This window comes from Octodon degus, unplaced genomic scaffold (genome assembly GCF_000260255.1).
Source record: "Octodon degus isolate 3935 unplaced genomic scaffold, OctDeg1.0 scaffold00040, whole genome shotgun sequence".
Taxonomy (NCBI): domain Eukaryota; kingdom Metazoa; phylum Chordata; class Mammalia; order Rodentia; family Octodontidae; genus Octodon; species Octodon degus.
The window spans coordinates 14,796,539-14,812,545 of record NW_004524616.1 but is presented as its reverse complement, the minus strand read 5'-3'; positions in this window follow the sequence as shown (position 1 = coordinate 14,812,545).

The window sequence follows — 16,007 nt, the reverse complement described above, 5'->3', positions numbered from 1 at the left end:
ATTTTTTTTTAATCAATTTCTTCTTTAGAAGCAGTTAGAAATTCTTTTACTGCAATGCTTTTTTCAGATTGGGTTTCCTGCCTATGTTTCTGTAGTTGCTTCTTTACTTCATCTGCTATGAGTTCTGAGCGTTCTTTTTTTATTTCAGGAAAGAATTGCACTCTGATTTCCTCTATATCTTTCTGCTGTTGCTTATTTGCTATGGACACTATTAATTCATGCATTTGAGCTGAGCTAGTGTCCTCCACACTTTTCTGGGTGGGTACTGGGTTTCTTCCATATGTTTCTGCATTTGATTCTTTAGTGCAGATGTTATTAATTCAGGGATTTCCTTTTTGCATTTCCAATCTGAAGTCTTCTACATCTATCTGCAGCTGTTTCTTTATTTCATAAGCCGTTGATTCATTGCTTTCAGTTTTGTGATTTCCAAATTTTTTCTTTGTTAGTGACCTCTGCACTTGTTAAAGGTGGCTTGGGTTCTGAGGTTGCATTTTGTTCCTTCTCATCATTTTGTGTAGGACTGTCTTCTGTCCTTTGTTGTAGATCTTTGCTGTACTTATACCCTTCGCACGTACTGAAGTTCAGGTGCAGCTCTACAAAGTTTGAACTTATCCAGCTGCATCTGGCTTGGTTCTGGCTGCTGTGCTCAGCTTCTTCCCGTTGCTGCCCTTAAGGGTGAACCTGTTGTGCCCCTGTGGCGAGATGTTGTGCTCCTGGACTAGCTGGTTGGATCTATCCTCTACACTCTCTGCAGGGACTGCAGCTGCGGGATTACACCTCAGGGGTGTATGCCAGGCCTGAGCTGTGCCTGGAGGGGGCAAGGTGAAGTAGCGGGAAGAGGAAGCTCTCCACACACACTCATGGGACCTGGGGTAGGACTGGGTCTGGGGGCTCGCGGAACTCGGCAGAAAATCCTATTCCGTGGGCGGGGTGGGGAGGCACTGCGGAGTGGTGGGGGCGGCCCAAGAGGCTGGGAGAGGGTCCAGCCCACACTGTGCCTGGGCTGGGACTGGTCCCGCTGGCGCAGGGTAGCAGGAAGCTCTCCGCACACTCACCAGACCTGGGCTAGGACTGCTGTCAAACATTTTCCTATTTTATTTGACTTTTCAAATATTATATTTTGATATTTCATGGCATGTGAGTGAAGCTTAGTAGATGTGAGGACTGAAGAGAGTTGACAATATCGTGCCACACACAAAGAGTGGACAGCACCAAGGGAAGCAGGCAGGCAAGACTGCAAAATTGTGCACAATGGTAGGGTGAGTGAGGGTGAGTGGGGTGAAGACTTGTTAGGAATGTCCTTAAGAGGAGGCAAGATATTTCTATGTTGAGGCAGTATATAATGACCAACAGTGCAGTGTTTGATGAACTTTGGAGATATATAATGGAAACAGACTGCTGAAGAAAATTACTTCAGTAGTTTGGATATACTTACTTGGGCAGATGTAGAAGAAAGAATGGTCTTCAAGAAGAGGCTCAGCTTCAGAAGAGAAGGTCAGAATGCATGATTGATTTAGATAAGATGATTTGAAGTAGAAGAAAAGTGCAGACATAAAATATGTTATTAAAGAGAATATGGCATATATGACTTCAAATATCTATATGTATTATAATGAGTGGTGAAACGTATGTTAAAAACATTTAAGTGAAGCATGTTGAAGAGTAATGAGAGTTCATGAGCACCCAAAACATTGTGGTATATTAATTCATTTCTTGTTGTTATATTAGATTACTTGAGCCTTGGTACTTTATAAACAAAAGAGGTCATTTAGCTCCTATTTCTGGAGGTTCAAGAAAAACGGCATCTTTTCATCTCTGATAAGGCCTTCTTGCTACATCCCAACACGATAGGTGGTATCATGGTGGACAGACACGTGAGAAGAGATCACCTAGCAATAAAGGAAGCTACAGGGACCCAGGGCCAGTCTTTCTGTCTTTAGAACTATTATTCTCATGGAACTAACTGGAGTCCTTGAAAAATTGTAGTAATCTCTTCTGAAGGTGGCACTCACCTTGACATAATTGGCTTCTACTAGAACTCACTTCTTAGAGATGTCTCCTTGCCAGGACATTAAGACTCCTGGGACTAATCTTCTAGCACATTACCCCCCAGAAGACACACTTAAGCCACATTGAACTCATATTAAGTTATATCAATAGTATAAAAGAAGAAACTGGATAGAGGGGCCAGGTAGAGGGCAAGACATTCTTGTTAGAATCTGATTTGGTTTCCTAGTTGATGTAAGATATTTAGTAGAACAACCTACAGATATTCTAAAAATATGAATTGACTATATAACTATGATCAAGGTCACCAAAGATTTCAGGGGTTTGGTTTTCTAAGGCTTCAGAAACCTTTTTTAGGTGACAGTTCTGTCTTTTTTGTTTCCTTCACCCATGAAATTAGAGTGAAGTCTGATGCTTTCAGTTGATGGAAAGCATGTGTACAGATATAGATCAGGTAGAATGATTTTAAAAATATATGTGGGGAAATTACAGAAGCCTCTTTTGGGGCATTTGAGAATCACGATTGTTACAAGGGAAACTTAGGAGCAAGAACAAAACTGGTGTGGTTCTTGAGTTTCTTTTTATCTTCTGATCACTGAAAGGAATGGTTACTTTTAGAAAGAGATCTCTGTGCTATGAGGATCCTATTTCATAATCCTTGTACTTGCTCTCCATAGGAAGGCCAGAGGTTGTCACTACATGAGCCAGCTACAGAAACAATTATGGTACAGACTGAGAATATGCCTTTAGACCACACTGACCTAACTGTTCTAGGCCTAGTAATAGCTTCTATTTTAAAAGACAGCATTTAACAGCAGTTGTTGTCCAAATAGTGTAGCATGTTTTCCCCTATCCTAATAGCTTATTTAAAGAGTCATTTTCCCAAGTTACCCATGGATGTTGAAAATAATTTCTGTATTTCCCCTGGCTTACATTCTAGTTGTCAAAAAGTCAAAACACAAACACTAGCTGAACAGACTCAGTTACATCTCAACATGGTAATTGTTAAATCACTCAGTAAGAGAAAAATAAAAAAATCACACCAGAGGTTATTATTATGCATATGCATTTTTAATGTCTGATTCTCTGTATAACCTTAAATTACAATGCAGGTTAAATTTCCCTTGCTGATTTATAAGCATAATGTAAACTCTAGACACAGTTAATGATATTGCAATGTAAAACTGTTCTGTTGCAAACTAAAGACCTTGCTTAGCACTGCAAAGCTCTGGGTTCATTTCAATGTGATCATTCAGGCACTATGCAGAGATTATGCATTTATTGTATTTTTTTCATGAATACATGAATGAATAATAAGTTCAACAAACAAGAGTTTCCTACTGGGAATGTCAAACAAATCATTCTGCAAAGTGCTCTGAATTTCAATCAATCACTCTTCATAACACTCGCCCCACTGCATTCTCCAGCTTCAGCAAAATCAGCACTTGGAATCACTACAGGCTTAAGCAGGAGACATAAGGTACAGAGTACAGAAAGGTCAGGCTGTGCTCCTGTCCTCCCTACTCAACAAGGCCTTCTTCCAAATTCCATACTGTTTGCCTGTGCATTGGTGGAGGCCTAGGACATTGGCCAACCCTGACAGTCTTGCTTCAACTACAGTACCCTTCCAGCTGGGATCCAGAAGCTCCAATGCATGACTCAGTGAAGGGACAGGGTGCTCCAGAGGTGGACAGGTAGATTGAAAAAAAGGTCAATGAACAGAACTGCACAATTTTAATGTATGTAAGACCTGTATGGATGGTAGTATGAGTTCATAAATATAAAGATAACATATTAGATTTAGTTTTTTGAGTCTGGAGTCTTTATTTTAGCAAGTATCATTTGAGTGTCTAAAATGGAATTTTGGTGTCTTTGTATTGAAGTGTCTTAGTTACTTTTTCTTTTAGTGCTGAGAGAAATACACAATGCAGAAAATTAAGGGAGGAAAGGTTTATTTAGCTCACAGTTTGGAGATTTCAGTCTGTAATCAGCTGGCTCCAAGGCAGGATGGCAGGGAGGCATGGCAGAGGGGCGACACTTCAAGGCAGCAGAAGACAGCAAAGGCAGCAAGAGCAAAGGAGAGAGGAGAGCAGGTCTCTTGTACTGCCTTCTCCTGTAAGCAGGCACCCTTTTCAGGGCAGGGGCAGCATTCACACCATCTCCTTGTCCTCCTTCTGCACAGGATGAGGATGCTTGCAAAATGAACAGTTGGTCCCTTGCTGGGTCACTTAGTTAAACGTTTAAACTTCTCAAGTTGACACAATGTATCAACCATTAAATGAGGAATCGTTATTTTCTGCTTAGAGAGTTTACTTTTGATATTATGGTGGCCTTAATTCATATCAGGGTTTGAGGAGGAAGAAACTAGAAGAAATGAACAATTCTTTTTCTGAAATTGTTTGTTCAAAGCTGTTTAGAACAACTTCTAGATGGAGTTGTTTGCCCTGCTCCATTTTCTACAGTCTGACCTCAGGCAAATTCTAGTGCTAAAGTTAATAATCTCCTTGGTGGGAGACACCCGTCTGAGGTCTATCTGTAACTTGAGGCAAGAGTCTTAATTCGAAAAACCTTGCCCACATACATACAAAGAAAGCTTGCTAATCATCACCTACAAATCAATTAATACTCAAAAATTTTTGAGTGAGTTCCAAAAGCTATGATAATTAGATTTATACCTCAGTATAAAAGAATAGCTTGGCTTTCCCAAACCATGAAATGTTACTGAACAATATAGCTGCTTATGTTATTTAGAGCTTCCAAAATAAGTCTTACTTTAACTCTAATTGGATTCTCCTGACCTCGGGACCTCTCCAAGATCTGCGTGGAGCAGATGTGGCTTGTCAGTTCTTGCAGTGAATGGAATACATAACATAGTGGTTACTTAATAAAACCTGGTTCCTTCCTCTTTCCTGTTCCTTAGCATTCATCATAACAAATCACAGGTTGTAGATTTGTCAGGTTTTGTTACAAAGATGTCTTTTCCCACCAAGAATCTGATGTGAATAATGTGTTTCGTTGCATTTTCTATAGAGGAAAATTACAGTAAAATGTGGCAATTATTTTAACTCTTAGGAACCTTGGATTATTCATTTGGGATTAAGGGGTGTTTTCAACTGAAAAGGCTCTCAAATCCATCACGGAGTCACTGCCAAGCAGTGCGATGCAGGATAAATAGCATCACCATTTGAAGCCTTGGTTTCTTATTTGTGAAATACAAATGTACAGATTTGTTCCCTAGACCTTTCGGGCAATATAGCATAGATTTTAGAGTACAGAGTCTGAGGCTGAAATGCTCGAGGCTCAAATATCCTGTAAATCCAATCTTCTGTGCTCAGAATCTTCACTGGCAAAAAGACACAAAGATTAAATGAGTTGATAAGTATAAAATATTTGCCTATGCCAGGTACCTTCTGTGAGTAAATGGTTTTGAGTTCCATGGTGTTGGTATACCTATTTTTTACTGAGATGTCAGTATGTTATTGCCTTAATGGGATAAATATAAATGCATACTAACAAGGCTGGGATAGTATATCTCCATTTCACAAAGGCAGAAGATGAAATGGAGTGCTGAGCTCCTCAAAACGGAGGAGGAGCCCCTGGCCCAGCTCTGTGTGCCTCCTGCAGCTCCAGCAGGTTTGCAGCATCCTCTCTTTGCAAGTTTCCTTTGGAATCAGACCTGTGCTGGAGTGATGTAGGAGATAGAGAAGGAGGGAGGAGAAGGGCTCTTCTGGTGCCTCTGGTTAGTCTGATGTCGGACTAAAAAATATCCTCCATTGAATTGATTTCCACCCATTTCACTGCTGACTTTGGCACTTGGTTTCGTATTTAGCCCATGCTTATCTAAACAAATGCAAGCTACTTTCTTTTTCACACGAATCCGTAAAGACCTCTTGTTTCAGAATTAATTACTACAGTTGGCTCGTGGTGCTGCCTCGCTGCTCTTGCTTCCCAGCCACCCTCCTGGATTGTTACCTCTGCACCTGGGCTGCCTTCTGTGCTCCTTCCTTCTTGCTGTCTTTGCTCCTTCACAAGAGCAAAGGACAAAAGAAGCTATCTGTGACTCGTCGTGCCCTTGGGATTTCCTGTGATTCCACTTCCTCTTTACTGTCTGGCTATGTGTGAGTATGTGTGTGTCAGAGAGAATAAGACACTGCGCTGTTCTCTAGATCACTCCAGAAATAGCTGCACTGCTTCTGGTCGGATTTTATAGTAGGTGCCAAAATGCCCATTTTGTACTTGAGATTCTGAGTAGGTCCTGAGTGCCGATAAGAAAGACATAAGCCTTGGTGTACTTTATTTCTCTGGATCTGCTTGAGCCTTTTATTCCCACCACATCTCTTCAAATCAGAATTTGAAGTGTGGAGTGTGTGTGCCTTCCACTCTGATGGACAGGTAGTCCTACACATCTCCATTCAGCTAGTTGACATACAAAAGCACACAGACATTCTGTATCATTTACTATAGTGCTAACTTTAAATGAAATTCTGGATTTAATGATCTATCTACTCAAATCTGTAATTTGCTTAACTGCAATAAAGAGGGAAGCAGTTAGCAACTGAAAGACATTAGATTATTTTAAATGGGCTTACCTTGGAATCTCTAAATCAAGTAGGTCTAAAATGCTACTTTTTTCTAGTTTCCTGGCAAAGGATAAATTTATTGCTGGGACAGAAATTGGAACAGCTTACTTTGCAGTGTTCTTGTATATGTTTCTCTTTCCCTTAGTTATTAATATTTGGTGAGGATTGTGTTTAAGATTCACAGGAATGTGTATATACCAATATAGTGGGAATTAATGCACAAGGCACTTATTAGAAAGTGAGGGGCTGGGGAGATAGCTCAGTAGAATAAGCACTTGCCTGGCAAGTTCAAGGGCCTGAGTTCAATCCCCAGTTCTAAAAAAAACCAAGAAGAAGAAAAGAAAGAAAGTGAGGGCTACTGGGCATTCTAAATATGTTTCACTACTTATAAAGAGAGGAAAACCTCTCATACCTCATGATCTCACACAAAACTAAAGACAAGGTATTCTGTGATTATATACCTCTTATTTTTGGACATGACAAGATGTGTGTCTAGATGGTTTGTGTCTAGATGTCCCCCCAAAGCCTTATGTGGCCATAGGTGGGTTTTATTTTTAGAGGTGGCTGAATCTAGAGCATGTGATGCTAGGGTTAAGGGTGTGTGATTACTAAATGAGTTCACTGATTGGCTTGATATAGTTCTGAGTGTGCTGGTAGAGAATTTGATGCCAGAGAAGTAGGGTTGCTGTTGAACTGTACCTGACCATGTGGTTTATGAGTCTTTAGAATGGGGAAGAGTCTGGAAAGGTTCATATTTGTTGTCTGAAGAAGCAGCCCTGGAATACCTGAGGATGTACTTGATGGAAGATTCTGCTCAGAGTTCAGAACACCAGAAGGTTGATAGAGATTCTGCTGGTAAAGACCAGGGTTAGGGGTTTCTGCTCTGAAAAGGAGTATTTTGGCTGTTGGACTCAACACTGTGTGTTATGCCTTGACAGAAAATTTGTCTTCATTTTGATCATATTCAGATACTTTATGTAAGACTAAGATTAAGGGAGTAGACTAGTCAATCATACAGAGAATTTCAAAGTGGTCTAATGTTGCGATGGTGGCATGGTTACTGTTGGGGGATTTTAGCTAGATTTATGTTGAGAACCAAGATCAATGATTTAAAATGTGAATATGGCCAGAAATAAATCTCTAATAAAGTTGTAGCCTGCAAGATGGAACAGAGCATAAACCAGTCCCTGAAAAGACTAGGAAGAAAAAGCCATGTATTTCAGAAGAGGATGATAGAAAAGATGGCCTGAGGATATCACAAGAACCAGCAGGACTCCATGCCTTGCAGCCTCAAAATCACAAACGTGAAAGACTTTACTTTGGATTTGGTCTTTTTTTTTTTTTTTCCAGTACCAGGGATTGAATTTAGGACTCTGCACTCTCCAGGCAAGCACTTATTCTACTGAGCTATCTCCCCTGCCCTACTGAGCTTTCTCCCCAGCCTAAGACTTTACTTTGGGAAGAGAGCCCAAGAGCATCACATTTCAGAATGGCTGTGACCTAGTGAAATTGTTCCTTGGGATTTGGTTCATAGGCCCTTCACCTTTACACCCAAGAATGAAGGAAGCCTCACTACTGCTGTAGGTATGTTAAACACTGGCATCATCTACATCATGCTGGTTTTAGATGTGTGGAGAACGCAAAAATTGTGGGATCAGGAAGGTTTCTACCCAGAGTTCCTACTTCTGCAACTTGTTGAAGGCCTGAGAGGCCAGGTGGTGTGGCCCTAAGAGGGTGGGGTGTGAAGCAATGAGTGTGAAGCCACAGGGGCAGTGGAGATCCCAGTTTAGATAAGTTAGGGACACAAATCATCTGAAGACAGCTGCAAGGAGGGCAGATAACTGATTCAAGAGAAAGGCCATGGGAGCTACAGCGACCAGAGGTGGCATGGGAGTGGAGCCCTTTGGAGTTCACAATCTGCCACAGATTTCTGGGAATGGTGGATATGGAGCTATGGGATTTAATGTTTTCTCTGCTGGAATTTGGTCTTGTTTTGTTCCCATTCCTTCCTACCCCCTCTTGATATCTTTCAGAACAGAAATGGCTGTCTTAGTCTATTGTATGTTAGAAATGTTTAACTTTCTTTTCATTTTTACAGTGGCTTGAAGCTAAGAGGAGACTTTAGACTTAGACTTTTCAGCAATTCTGAAACTGTTAGGACTTTGGAAACTCTTAGAGATGGACTAAATTCCTTTGGCATAAAAGGAAGTGCATGAGTCTTTGAGGAGGGGAAAAGGGATGAAATGTCATAGCGTATGTGTAGATTTCCCTACAAAGCAGCATGTGGTCATAAGTGGGGCTTTATTTTTAGAGACGGTAGGATCTAAAGTGTGTGACAGTGGGCTTAAAAGTGTGTGATTACTAAATTAGTTCACTGATTGACTTTTGACTGTTCTGAGTGTGAATGCTGCCTACCCTAGCCTAGATAAAAGGCTAGCTAAAATATAAAGGTAGCCTGGATAAAATATAAGGGGACAGAAAAAAGCTGCTGTCGGTACATGTAGCCTTCTGCTTTCTGCCCACCATGAACTGTTGCTCCTCTGTGATGTCCCTGGGCTGTGCCACCCTGTCTTGGAGCCAGCCAACTATGACCTGAAACCTCTACAAACTGTGGGTTAAGTAAACCTTTCCTCTTTTAACCTTGGAGAGTAGGCATTTTGTCTCAGTGAGAAAAAGCAAGGAAGACAAGAAGTCATTATAAAACAGAATCTACAAACAAGAAAACTTTACTACAAGCACCTCTTTTTGCCATGGAACATGCTTTTGTGGCTTGTTGAACAAGTAACTTCTTGCTGCCCCTGCGCTTCTCATTTTGTCCCTTTGCCTCAAATAGGGTTTGTCTTTAAAATTAAAATAATATTAACTAAATTAATTCTAATGTTCTATATGAAGTGCCTACATATCTCAAGTGTCTGTACACTGTCATCAGAAATCCTTCAAAATACAACACGTTCCATTTGGATGCTAGGACTTTACTAGTGTGTCCTTCATTTATCATCTTGTCTGAAGGACAGATCCCCATTCCTTCTTGTGCATTGTGAGTCACCACTTAAACATCCTGAGGCATCTCAACCCCAGTGTGCCAGAGTAAAACTCATTACTTATTTCCTCTTCTTGCTCCAAACTGATTCCCTCCCACCATATTTTTGTCTCTATTAATGCCTCACTATGTTCTTCAGTTGCCTGTCAGATATTTCAGTTATTCCTGTTTTAAATTCACCTTATCACCTGCTGACAGACAGACCCTCCTAGACAGACAGATGCACCAGCACTCCCAATACCTTTAGTCCCACCAGTTCTAATCATGCCATGCTTACCATATCAGGTTCTTATTGTCTCATCCTTGGATACTTCACTGTCTCCTTATTTGGGCTCCTTGTGGTCAGTATCTTCCCTCATAGATTTATCTTCTCTACTAGTGTCAGAGAAATAGTTTTAAAAACATAGCTCTCATTTTGTATCCCCAAGTTGAAATGGCTCTTTGTCTGAAATCAGACTTCTCTACGAAGTGCAAAGTTATTTTCTATGTAATGCCAAGTGACTATCCGAGCACAGCCAATATAATTTCTGGATGATCCTGCACATACTTCTTACTTATGTTTCTTTAAATGTAAATGGAAATTTTTGTGCTCTAGCATTTTTTTTTCACCCAAAATATTATTTTGTTTATCAGCAATAAACTGGACCAAAGAGGCCATGTCTGTTTCGTACAGTGTCAAATCCTAAGAACCCATAATAGTGTCAAACATGGCTAGGACATAGAGATGTAGGTTGATTTACCCAAAGTATTAGTGGATTTCTTTTCTTGGGCCAAAGTAACTGACCTGAAATTTAAAGGGAAAAAAACTTATTTTGGTTCTGGGTTTCAGAAGTCTCAGTGTGTGGCTGGCTGACTCTAAAGTAGAAATGGCATGGCCAAGAAACATAGAGGAGGAGGGTTTTCCACTGCATAGTAGGTAGAAAGGAGAGGCAGAAAGAAAGGGCAACACCTGCTACCTTGTGCCCCAGTGGACTTCCGGCTTCACCTGGCTCCTCCTCCTAATAGCCCTGTTATCAATGGATTGATTAATTGATGAGAACAGCAACCTCATTATCTGATTGACTTTCCAAAGCTCTAATTTTGAGCATGTGAGACTTTTAGGAGACCTTTTAGATCTAAACCATAGTACTCAAATATATAAATTGTAGCAAGAATGAACATGTATTTGGATCTTTTTCTCTCAGCTTTTTATTCCACTCTAAGATATTTGTTGATTTGGGAATTTAACAAAACAAATTTCCCAAGTGGTGCCAAACAGATCCATTGGCCCTTTCTTGTTTAGCCCTGATACTTTATAAAATATACATCAAAAGCAAGATCATATTTTCTAGGGGCTATAGGAAAGAAGTATAGGCAGCATATTGGGTTTGATTCTTCCCTTTGATTCTAACATCACAAAGATGACCACATCAATGGGATATAGATAACATATGGACTTTGCTTTATGAGATCCAGTGGCAGCTGAAATTTTGTATTTCTAGTATATTCCTGGGTGATGGCCAGTGTTGTGCCTCTGCTTCAAGTGTTTGACAGTTAGGTACAGATCACTTCAAGCTCACTAATGCTTTTCTGCTTAGGCAGGTAATTTGGTAGATTTAAAAAATTCTCCACAATATTCTAAAGAAATAAGAACTTGATCATTATAACAATATTGAGAGAAAACTACCTTGATGCAATATTATACAGATCAAACTCTAGTACAGGTAGATGATCAACATGACAGAAGGTGAGAATCAATATTCTCCTGTAACAGGGCTCTGTTGGGATCTTGTTTGAGAGCAGTTTTTTCTCTACCAGCAATTCTCCATACCAAGGTAATGACTTTTGGTCAATGATTCCTCAAAGATACATTCAGAATAATTAATCTGAAGACATACTAAAGCTAACTTGGAGAGTGCACTGTGCAGAAATTTGTAATTGAATTTCAGTTAAGGCACGGTTCCTTTGCATTCCTGAGGCATCTGAATTCAATTAGCATCTCCATCAGCATTGTTGTTGTCTGTCAGTTCTTGTCTTAACTGTATTTTCAGTGATTTCAGAGACCTATAATCTCACTGTTGGCTCTGAACTTTGAATTGAAAGAATCCAAAGTGTGACCAACTGTGTAATGGGTCAATAAAAGATATAACAATTATCACTGATCAGTGAAAACTTTGCATCTAGATTGCGATGCCTTTTGTGGTGCTACTGTCATATAAGCTGATTGGCATTTTGTTACCGATGAGTAATATTAAACTTTGTTTAGCTAAAACATTGTAGTTTGGTGGTAAAACTGTTGTATATCTTTTGTAATTTCATCTGTGACCCCTTGTTTTTTTCAGGGCAGGATTTCCATTGTTTATGCAGCTTTTACAGGTTCTTTTGTCAATGAGTTACAACATCTTCGCACTATGCTCTGATTAATATGTATGGAATAATTTCAATTCCTTGAAGTGTAGGCATGTTCTACAAGCTAGTATGTGTTATATTTTGGAGAAAATTCCCTGTGCAGCTGAGAAAAATGCATATTCTGATAATGTGGGCTGAACATGCTTTTGATGTCTACTAAGTTCATTTGGAAAATTATTGATTTGATTTTTTTTCTAATGCCTCATTAATCTCCTTTTTTACTTATAGGTCCTCTGAAGGTCAGGTGATGGCTTTCAGATTATTCCATCTCAGTCACCCCTGGGCTTACCTTCAGCAGGCTGGAAGTCTGAGGTTGCATCTTGCTTCCCCTTTTCTACTTTTTTTTTTTGTCTATTTTTCTTTCTTTTTTATTTTAATTCTTAGATTGATGCTTATAAACTGCTTATGTTAGATTCTTTATTGTTATTATCAAGAACCTTTAGGAAATAACTACTTCTCTGAGATGTCTTCCAGGTATAGCTGGCTTTTGAATTTTGATTGTGTTGCAAGATCCTATCTCTTCAATTTATTGGGGATTAGGAGTTGCTGCCTATTTGGACTAACCTCGGGTTCTTTGGCTCTTGCCTGTAGTATTATTTATGATCCTCTGGCAATCTCAGTCTTGACATATAAAGAGTAACAACTGATTAGAACAATTATGTCCCTGGGGTGGATTAACTAATGGTCAACTTGCCATGCCCAGCTGAACTGAGTCAGTGTGGTTCTGGATGTGAAAGGCCCACCTGAGGATTGTTGCTAACAGCATAAAAGGAGAACTAGAGGGGAAAATTATGCATTACGGATTCTCCTGGAGAAGCTTGTCAGTTTTGAAAGACAGTTTTATTTGGGTACATGTCTGGGTTGGAGTTTTTTCCTTTTTGTAGGGCTTGAAATACTTCACTTCAAGATCTATTTGATGTATGGGTTTGTATTGAGAAGTCTGCTGAGATTCTGATTGGTTTTCCTGGTCTGAGCTTAGCTGGTCTCATCATCGGAGGAGCTCAGGTCCTTGCTGTACCTGAGGATGGCTGAGGTTCTCTTCAGGGCAGCTCTGGTCCTTACCTTGAGTGTCACTTCCTGCCTCCAGTGCAGATCTCTCAGACTGCTGTCATAGATCCTCCACTCTGATGGTGCAGACTTTCTGGATTCTACCACTCACCTTTGGGCCTTCCAAGTATAGATCCTTGAAACAGATTTGCATGAGACATTGTCATGGGCTCCAGGCCCTCAACTGAATCCTTTGAGTCTAGTGCATGGACAGATCTCTTATACTCTTCTCCATTTGACTGTTTTGGTGAATATTATAAAATAATCCTACAGATTATGTGCTCTGTATTAAATCTGTTCCCTTGTAAACCACAACTACACCAACTACCATGGGTAAAGTAGTACAATCTGTAATAGCAATAGCATCAAACACACCCTAGAAAACAACAATCTGTGGTAACATTTAATTTACCACTTTTAACTGTATGAATAAAATTTATAGTTATACAACAAAAGCTAAAACACAAGAAAATTGTATACAGTAAATATCCCCTCAATATGATGATTTTACCTTCAGGGTAAAAAAATTAAAAGGAATTAGGGGAAGAATAGAAAAATAGAAGAAGAGAAAGAGATTATAAGTAGAAGCAATGCTGGAGGAGGAAGGAAGATTATGCAATTTTGGAAAGCTCGTGAAGAAGATAAGGAGCAAAGAAAGGAGAAACAGAAATAAGAACAGAATAAAACAAGAACAGCAAAAATTATTTTGTTCACACTCTCATGAAAACCAAAAGAATCATGCTGGGCTGTCCTGGGCATGCTGTGCTGGCCACTGAAACCATGTGTAGTGGTGCACGCGTATAATCCCAGCACTGGGGAGGATCACTATGAGAATGTGTTGCATAGAAAGACCATATACTAAATAAACAAATAAAAATAAATGATTTTAAAGAAAAGCAAAGAAAGAAAAGAAGAAAAAAGCAGAAGTCCACCTCAATAAGGTGTCTGCTGTCATTGGTAGACTGAGGGGCAGATGGAGCGCAGATCCACGCTGATCAATCCCAGCAAGTCTGCAGCACAGTTACAGTGGGGTGGTGGATGATCCCAGCAAGTTGCACCTTTAGGTTCACTGACTGTCAGGCTGCTCTGCTTTCTGGCTGTGAGCCTAGGACCTGAGTTGTTCATCCTTCAGCACTCCAAGAGTCTCCTGCTGTCTTGAACTTGGTTCCCTGCTAGCTTGAACTTGTACCTATCTTTCTTTTTTCCTTCCTTCCTTCCTTCCTTCCCTCCCTCCCTCCCTCCCTCCCTCCTTCCTTCCTTCCTTCCTTCCTTCCTTCCTTCCTCACTCTCACTATCTCTTTCTTTCTTTCTTTCTTTCTTTCTTTCTTTCTTTCTTTCTTTCTTTCTTTCTTTCTTTCTTTCTTTCTTTCTTTGTCTCACTGTATAGGCCAGGCTGCCCTTGAACTCCTGGCAATCCTACTGCCTTGGCCTGTGAGATCTGGGATTATAGGCATGTACCACCATGCCCAGTTTGTTCAAGTTGAAGCACATAAAATTCTTCATATAATCCTGGTTGTGACAGAATGTATTTAGTTGTATTCAGGGAAAAATAATAATTTTATGGTAATTTATCAATAGCTTGTCTAGCCTTGATATTTCAGTAATTCTGAAAGTTCCCAAGTTTTTTTTTTCTCCCAAGTTTTTGTTTGAGAGAACTGTGCATGTCAAGTGATGTTCCAGATTTTCTTTACATTAATATTTTTAGGTGTATATCTGGACATTCTCCTGAATGATTGAACACTTCCAGTCTGACAAAGTTGGTAGAGGCTCTTCTCTGTAGATAGGCAGAGATGTGGAAGTTACATAATATTTATTTATTTATTTATCTATTTTTGCGGTACTGGGGATTGAACTCAGGACCTTGCCCTTGCCAGGCAAGTGCTTATTTTTTTATTTTGTATTTATTTTGTATTTTTAGGGAAGGGTCTACAGGATGTTCAGGGGCTTACTACTAGATCAGATTCATAGTGATTAACCTGTTTATAGCCTTCCAACAACTGGGATTACAGGCATGTGCCACCACACCCAGTCTCAATTGCCATCTCAGTGTGCCCAGGGCGGGGAGGGGGGAGGAGGGTATGTGTGTCGAGGGGGGCGTGAGGGCTGACACAGCAGGCCCAGGGATCAAACCCTCAGCCCCTGTGCCTGCTTGCAGGTGCTTTAATCCCCTGAGCTATTTGGCTGGCCCTGGAAGTTACATAATGTTGAAGTGTACGGTGAGAACTCTGCCTTACTTTTCACTTTCAGGTCTTTTCTCTTTGCCTCTCAGTTCTGGCTGATGACTAAAGGGAGGAGGCACTGGCATATGTTCCATGTGTTGCTTAGAGCATTCTGCATGAAAAACACAACCCTCTTCAGGACATTCTCTGTGAAGCATCTTTCAGCGTGAGATCCTTTTGGTCTGTGTTATGACTCTGGTGGAGCCGTGTCTGTTTTTCTATCAAGGTCAACGTCTTCCTATGCTCAGCACTGAATCCAGGGGAAGTGCTCCATGCAACCGCCCTGCACCGTCAGAGTTGAGAGTTATCGGATGATTACTGTGCTGGACAATGTGGGGGGCCATGACAGATGGCATGTCTGGCCTGAGAGTCAGGAGACCTAGAATTCTAGTGAGCAAGTTAACATTTCTCAAATACATTTTTTTCTACTTCAGAATAAGACTACATGGTCTCTTATAACCCTTTTGGTAAGATAGTTCTATAATTTTTTTGTTAATATATGACAAAAAGCCATGGACCAGAAAATTCTCTGAAATGTGTTTTTAACATGAGAACAATCTGATGATTATGTGCAATGTCAAAATGAAATCATTACAAAGTACATATGGCATTTGTAGTACTACTTATTTCTTTTTTTTTTCTTTTCAAAGTTTTATTGATAAACATATAGCAATGAGACAGTTTCAAATCAAATCAAAAGTACAGTTTCAACAAATAATACACTGC